Source organism: Eschrichtius robustus, chromosome 19 (assembly GCF_028021215.1).
Source record: "Eschrichtius robustus isolate mEscRob2 chromosome 19, mEscRob2.pri, whole genome shotgun sequence".
NCBI classification, from domain to species: Eukaryota; Metazoa; Chordata; class Mammalia; order Artiodactyla; family Eschrichtiidae; genus Eschrichtius; species Eschrichtius robustus.
In genome coordinates this window covers 29,753,300-29,761,222 of record NC_090842.1, presented here as the reverse complement: position 1 = coordinate 29,761,222, position 7,923 = coordinate 29,753,300, and positions in this window count along the sequence as shown.

Sequence of the window (7,923 nt, the reverse complement as noted above, 5' to 3'; positions counted from 1 at the left end):
TCCCAATTTATTATCCTGGGACTGAAAATTGGGCAGTAGTTTAGAAGCCTGGGTAAACAGTAGTGTACCAAAAGAGTTTGCAAACTTGCTTATCTGCAAATAAAGTCATTTCTTGGAGAGATCTGGAGACTTATTAGTAGAATGATTGTTGAATGAGCAATGTTATTCACAGGAGCAGCTGAAGCAGGGGAAGAGGCACTGGTGTAAGAGCCCCATGGTTTCTAGTTCCAGCTCTTTCAATAACTAGCTTTCTGAACTCACAGAAGTGTCTCTTCAGTTTTCACATAGGTTGACCAGATGACTGCTAGTGGCTAATACGGATAACGTCCACCACTTGCTGGGTGCTTACTATGCATATTGAGGCACTATATTGAGCACCATGTGGAGCTAAACACTCCACATATTATATCACTGACTCTTTCCAATAACTCTATGGTAGGCATTGTTAACCCATTTTGTAGATGAGGAAACTGAGGCTGGGGAGAGTAAGTGATTTGCCCTGGAGGCAGAGCCAGGACTTGAATCTAAGCACAATGCTATTCAGCCTGCCCTGATATCTTTAATTCAATTTACCATGAGTTCCAGTTTTTAAGCGCCTATTATGTGCCAGGCTTCTGCATAGCCAACTACGTGGTTTTTTTTTTGTTTTTTTGGTTTTTTTGCCAACTACGTTTTGATATCCCAAGCAAACTTTGTGGAATTGCAGAATCTTCAGGTCTGCAACAAAGAAAGTCATCCTGCCTCTTTACCCACAAGGCAGGTCTGAGGCCCCTGAAAATGCCCCATATAGGCCCTCCATGATGTGCAGTGCCCTGAGTCAACCCAGCCTGGCCAACGATACAAGTGGTTTTCCACACCTGAGAGCGGCAGGAGGTCATCAAAGCCCTGACTTAGACCTTCCAGTGGAGATGGACTCTCCACTCTAAGCCAACCCTAGCCTGGACCAGGTCCCACCCCTACAATGTCAGGGGCCCAGTTCTCATCTGCAGGGGACCACATCTCTGAGCCTGGGGCAGTCGTGAGCTGCAATAACTAGGTTCTGGGGACCCAATTCTAGCCTTTTGTGACATTAGCTTCCCAATTGCCACCAGATTATTGATGCACCTGGGGTCTTACCTTTGATTTGGCAAAGTGCCCTTCCCCTCCCTGTCTTATCCTTGCCCCACTCCCCTCAGGGTTTGAGCAGTGGTTGAGACTCCTCCCAATAACCCATGCCATGGGTACCATCTGCCTTATTTTAGCAGATGAGGAGACCCAGTGACAGCAAGGGTCTTTTCCAAAGTCACACAGCCAGGATGTAGTGAAGCCAGAACTTGAACCCCATTTCTTGACTCCAAGTCTAATTCCAGTGGTCCAGCGTCCCAAAGTGAGATGAATTTATAAAACAACCTGGACACATATAAACACAAGGTTATTCCCCTTTCAGTTCTCCATCAGTCTTCCTAATTACCTCAAGGAGACGCAATTTAGTGCTAGGATGTCTTCAGTGCTTGTCCCACACTTGCCCTGTTCCTCTTTTTAACAGAGAGAGAGGTTAAGGAGTCAGGGAAGGGATGCGGAGGGAGCCTCAGCCTGCTACAGAACCTGGCTAGAAATGGCGTAACTTTGCTTCATTTCTTCTCTGTCTCCATGGTTGCCCCCTGTTTATGGCACACGATGCAATTTCTCCTCTACAATAGCGATACAAGATTTCCTTTTCAGATAAATTTAAGTATAATAATAGACCAGGTGATATGTGATGCCTAAAATAGTGCAGGTGGTTCTCAAAGGACTGCAGTTGGGGAAATACTGCCCTACACCAGGCTGACCCCCTGAGTGCTCAAAGCCAGCCCGGCTGCTGGTTCTGTCTCCTCTCCCCTCCTGCGTCCTCCCTAGCTGAGCATCGGCACCTTTGTGTGGGGTCTAAACGCCACAAGGAAAGTCTGCGCTTCTCTTTGGTTGTTGATGGGATGGGGGTGTTGGAGGAAGGAGGTGAGGAAGGTCTGTCTCCACGCTTTCAGGTTTCATAAGGTGGCCAGGATGACCCCAGCATATGTGCCAGTATCTTTGTGCTCAGTGTGTACGCCTGGCTCTACGGATTGTAACTCGGAGTGTTCCCTAGAGGCTGAACCTCCTCAGTAGAGTAGGGACAGAGGGGGCCTGCCATCCCCTCTCGGTGGGGGGCCTGGGGGAGTAGTTATTAAACCCTGAGAGAGTGAGAGGCTCAGGCTGAGCTGATTTTGAGGCTTGGTGGGTTGGGATTCAAGGGCCACCCTGTCGCGGAAGTTCTTGTTCGGGGCTGGGGCTGCTCCTCTGTGGCTCAGAGGGAGGGTGCTATGATGGGGGAAGGGTCCTCTTTAGCCGGGGCTCCTGAACTGCAGGGGCCGCTCTTGCGTGTCTGCTGGGCTCCCGCAGCAGAAGCACAAGGGGGTTTCTGCACTGCCCACATAACCCAGACCACCCTGACACCACTTCCCGAATCTTCGAACTGCCGTAAGTGAAGACTGCAGTTCTTAAGAGCGACTGGCTTTGGTGTCAGACAGACCTGAGTTTGAATCTCCCTAGTTCCCCTCAGCTATTCAATGGGGATAATAATACTCCTTACCTCTTGGGTTATGGTGAGCATTAAATGAGATGTTTTAAAACTTTTTATTAAAGTATAGTTGATTTGCAATGTTGTTTTAATTTCTGCTGTACAGCAAAGTGACTCAGTTATACATATATATATTCTTTTTCATATTCTTTTCCATTATGGTTTATCACAGGATACTGAATATTGTTCCCTGTGCTATACAGTAAGACCTTGTGGTTTGTCCATCCTGTATGTAATAGTTTGCCTCTGCTAATCTCAAACTCCCAATCCTTCTCTCCCTTACCCTCCTTCCCCCTTGGCAACCACAAGTCTGTTCTCTATATTTGTGAGTCTGTTTTTGTTTCGTAGATATGTTCATTTGTGTTGTATTTTAGATTCCACATATAAGTGATATGGTATTTGTATTTCTCTTTCTGACTTTGCTTAGTATGATAATCTCTAGGTCCATACATGTTGCTGCAAATGGCATTATTTCATTCTTTTTAATGGCTGAGTAATATCCCATTGTATGTATGTGTGTGTATATATATATATACCACATCTGTTTTATCCATTTATCTGTTGATGGACATTTAGGATGTTTCCATGTCTTGGCTACTGTAAATAGTGCTGCTATGAACATAGGTGTGCATGTATCTTTTTGAATTATGGTTTTGTCTGGGTATATGCCCAGGAGTGGGGTTGCTGGATCATATGGCAACTCTGTTTCTATTTTTTTGAGGAACCTCCATACTGTTTTCCATAGTGGCTGCACCAATTTACATTTCCACCAACGGTGTAAGAGGGTTTCCCGTTCTCCACACCCTCTCCAGCACATTAAGTGAGGTTCTTCAAGCTGATTGCTTAACACGTAATATGTGCTCAATAAACAGTGCTCAGTGAACACTTCTCTGTTCATAAATCTTCTAGGATCTGGAACTTGCAAATGATGGATGCCGGTTCCCCTTAGCCTACTTTTCCAATCTCTTCATTGTCTGGCCCCCACCTCCCCTGGCAACCAAGTGTAATCCATGCTAACCCAGAAATATGCCCCAAGCTCTCCTGCCTCCATGCTTATGCTTATGCTGTTGCCTCTTTTTGGAATTTCCTGCCCACAATTTCTACCTGTTTAAAATCCTTCGAGGCCACCTCCTTCAGGAAGTCTTCACTCTTGCCTACAGCCAGATGTAATTGCCCTCTTTGGAACTTCTATGGGGGTTTGTCTAGACACTTTCTACCCTGTAGGAGAGGGAACAAGTTAGTCTGACAGTCTCCCTAGCCAACTCTGAGGTCCCAGAAGGCCGAGGCTGAAAGAGGCGATTCCTTCCTCTCTTCTTGATTCTGTGCTTAGCAAAGCTCCCTGCACACCTGAAATGTCCTTTGATTGTGTGTTTTTTTTAAATTTATTTTATTTATTTATTTTTGGCTGCTTTGGGTCTTCATTGCTGCGCGCAGCCTTTCTCTAGTTGTGGCGAGCGGGGACTCCTCTTCGTTGCAGTGTGCAGGCTTCTCATTGCGGTGGCTTCTCTTGTTGTGGAGCACGGGGTCTAAGCCCGCGGGCTTCAGTAGTTGTGGCACGTGGGCTCTAGAGCTCAAGCTCAGTTGTGGCGCACGGGCTTAGTTGCTCCACGGCATATGGGATCTTCCCAGACGAGGGCTCGAACCCGTGTCCCCTGCATTGGCAGGCCAATTCTTAACCACTATGCCACCAGGGAAGCCCTGTCCTTTGATTGTTGAGTGAATGAATCAATGTGAGAACCAAGAGAGCCCGACTTTGGGCTCAGTTTTTGTGGGACACTGTTGAAGGCTGGGTCAGGAAAAGACTCAGGTGGAATTAAATATGTATTCATGAAGTTATCCTATGGTCTCCAGCATCCTGCTTTGCCTAGTGAGTCATGTGGTGGTGAATTCTTTCATTTCATACCACAAATATTTATTGAGCTCTGCCTTAATGCAGGCATTGTGCTAGGAACAGCAGACACAAAGGTTAGTAGGACAGTGTCCGTCTTCTCCAAGAACCCACCGTGTGGGTAAGGAGCCGTTTAATAAAAAGTCAACACACAGTTAGATGAGCACTGTGTAGAGTAGTAGCACCTATGCCTTTTTACATAAACCAACCTCCCCCTCTTCCTTCCTTATTGGACCCCCTCCCGCCCTAGTTTGGGGACAAGTGGCATCGCCTAATCCAAGGAATGACCCTGGGGACATTCTATTTCACATATCATCTTACTTCAGTGTTTCTCAGCTGTGGACGATTTTGCCTCCCAGGGGACATTTGGCAATGTCCAGAAACATTTTTGGTGGTCACAACCTATTGGGTGGGGAGAGGCAGCTATTCCACTGGCATCTAATGGGTAGAGGCCAGGGATGCTGCTAAAGATCCTACAATGCATAGGCTAACCTCCCAAAACAAAGGATTGCCTGGCTCCAAATGTCAGTAGTGCTGAGGTGGAGAAACCCTGCTTTACGTTGTTTACCCTATAAAACTGTGAGATGAGTTTTAGCAGCTCAAACATGTAGGGAAGGGAGCCAGGGGAATCAGAAAGCCTGCTTTCCAACCCCCGCCTTATCACAAACTTGCATTGGACCTCTGGTTCATCCTCCATCAAATGTGGAAAGTCAGGGCTAGCCCTGCCTCCCTGATGAAGATATTTGGGGGCTGAAACATGCGAAAGCAATTGAGAGCACCTGCCAGGGAAGGTGGCCGATGAGGCTGGGCTTGGAGGGGGTGGGAGGCCTCCATCTAGCTAATGTCTATTGCAGTCACTTGGCCCAAATTTTCTAAGACAGTTTCAATTTCAAATACACTGCCCTTCCCCTGTCTTCAAAAATAAATTGTACAAATCAGGCCATCTGTGCCTCAGAATAAAAGACACCTGGATCTAGCTCCCCTTCCCTTCTTTTCCCTTTTTTGTTTATTGTAGAAATTTTTCAAAAATTAAAAAAATACATATGTAATCCTTTCAAATATAAAAATAGAAGCCTAAAGTAAACACTGCTTTATAAATGACTTTTCCCTTGCTTATCTGTAGATTATGAACATCGGTCCATGAAAGTAGTTTTTCTACAATTTTATTTTAGTAGATTCATTCCACAATCTATTTAACCAATCCCCAAGTTTGAAACATTTTTGTTGTTTCCAAATCTTCACTATTATGCTCTGTGCTGTGATAAACATCTTGGTATCTTTTGTGTGTGTCCATTCATAATTTTTTCATTAGGACACAACATGCCTTGAAGTAGAATTTCTGGCTCAAAGTACACGTATTTTTTTCTTTTTCAAACAGTATTTATTTATTTTTAAAAATGCTGCTTCAGTAAATTTTGGAAAATTCAGAAAAATAGAAAGAAGGAAAAGTAAAGAATTATCTTTATCTACCATCTGAACACAACCACTGTTGACATTTTAGTATATTTCATTTCCATATTTTGTATGGCTTCTTTTTTCCAAAAAAATTCCTGCGTAATGCATTTGTAGCCTAATATTTATTTAAGATTGTTACCATAATCATTTCCTGTGTTTTTGCATTTTTTCATGGTTGTATCATATCCTGTTGTGTGCACAGACCATGGCTTACTTGAACAGCTTTGTGGACTTAAAGTTACTTCCAGTTGTTCACAATTGTAAATAGTGAAAATGAACCTTTTTGTGAGTGAGTGAGGCTTTTTTTTTTTTTTCCCTGAATTTGTGGTGAACTCCTTAGAATAGATTTCCAGAAGTGAAACTACTGGGACAAATGGGAACGATTTTAGTCTTTGACGTACATTGCCAAATTATTTTAAAAGCCTTATGCCCTGTGAATCTGGGTGGTTTGCACCTTGTTAAGGCCTTTTCCACCTAAGGCCTAATCGGCCCTTGGAGAACTTGTCCCGATTTATCCTCCGGTGGCAGTGTCTGAGAGTTCTAGTACCTTTCTGGGATCTTTTGGGCTCCAAACCCAGCCAGACTGAGGTGGGAACAGATCCTCAAACACGCCTCCCCGCTCCCACCCCCAGCTACAATTCCCTGGGACTCAGGGATTACCCAGGCCGCACTTGCCCCTGGGTCTGGAGCGCACCCTGTAGTCCACGTGAGGAACTTCCCTCCCTGCCCTGGGACCTGGGCTCCGTTCCTTTCCCACCAAACCCTCTTCTGGTCTCCATCCAAGTTGGAGTGTGGCCTGAGCAGGTGCAGCGTCTGTCACAGCCTCTCTGAGGTCTCCATTGTCCCTTAGGCAACACAGGAGCCCAATCCATGATGTGTCAGCCTGCTGACACAGTGCTTTCCTCCTCCACGTGGCTCTGCCATGAGAAAGCTCTTCTTTTTCTTGACCTAAAATCGCTTTCCTTGGTGGGTTCCTTGCACTGCTCAAGTGTTACCCATTCAGGCCCACGTGTAACCAGTCTGCTCCCTTTTCACTTCGGCCTTTTCCCCAGCTGATTTTCCCTTATGGTCTTCAAGCTTCCCTCTCAGCTGGTCCTGCCTGAGTGAGGGAAAATGTCCTTAACTTCTCTGAGTCTAGTTTCTTCACCTGTAGAATGAAGATAATAATCCCTATCCTGCAGGGTTGTTGCAGACATTCAAATAATACCAATAAAAAGCCGAGCCCAGAAGTTTGGTTCAAGATAGAAGGCTGAGCATGTGCGTTTACCTCTCCTTCCTCCTGAAAATCCATGGAAAGAAACTAAAGAAAGACAGATAGAGAGAAAAACTCAGAACAGCAGAGAATTGGTGTGGGGGAGGATGACTTGGATCAATGAATCAGAGTTTAACATTTTTCTGGAATACCGGCAGGGGTCGAATCACATTTAATGGGTAAATGGGAGCAGAGGAAGCCACAGCTCAGATCAAGAAGTAGAGAAGTCTACGGGGTAGGGGTGGGTATTTTGTTCTGTTTTAGCTGGGGAGTCAAACTGGGAGAGAAGAAGAGGAAGGAGGTGCAGAAACCAGGGTGGTGACTGATGGGAGAAGAAGCTGTAGTACTGCCACATGGCTTCCTTCACTTCTACTTGTTTGGGTCCACCATTTTCCCCCAGGCTGAGACTGTGAGATATTCTCCAAAGAAATGAAGTAACCAGTCTAACAGGGGCCAAGCTCCCAGGTGAGGGACAGAAGAGGGCCCTTCTTGTTTTGACACTGAGGCACAGGCCAGAACTTCCTGCCAGCTGCCTACCTGGGCATGCTAGAACCAAGTCTGCCAGCCAACAAGTCTCACGCGCACCCACAGAGCCTGCTTTCAGCTCAAAGAAGCAGAAATAGCTCAAGAAACTATCAGAAAACTTAATAATAAAAGTAAAAACCCTTTAACTCATCAGGGAGATTCAGGAAATGACTCCATTCAGGAAAAGTAAAACCTGGGTATTATGATAAACATTCAGAGAAGGAGTTCTTA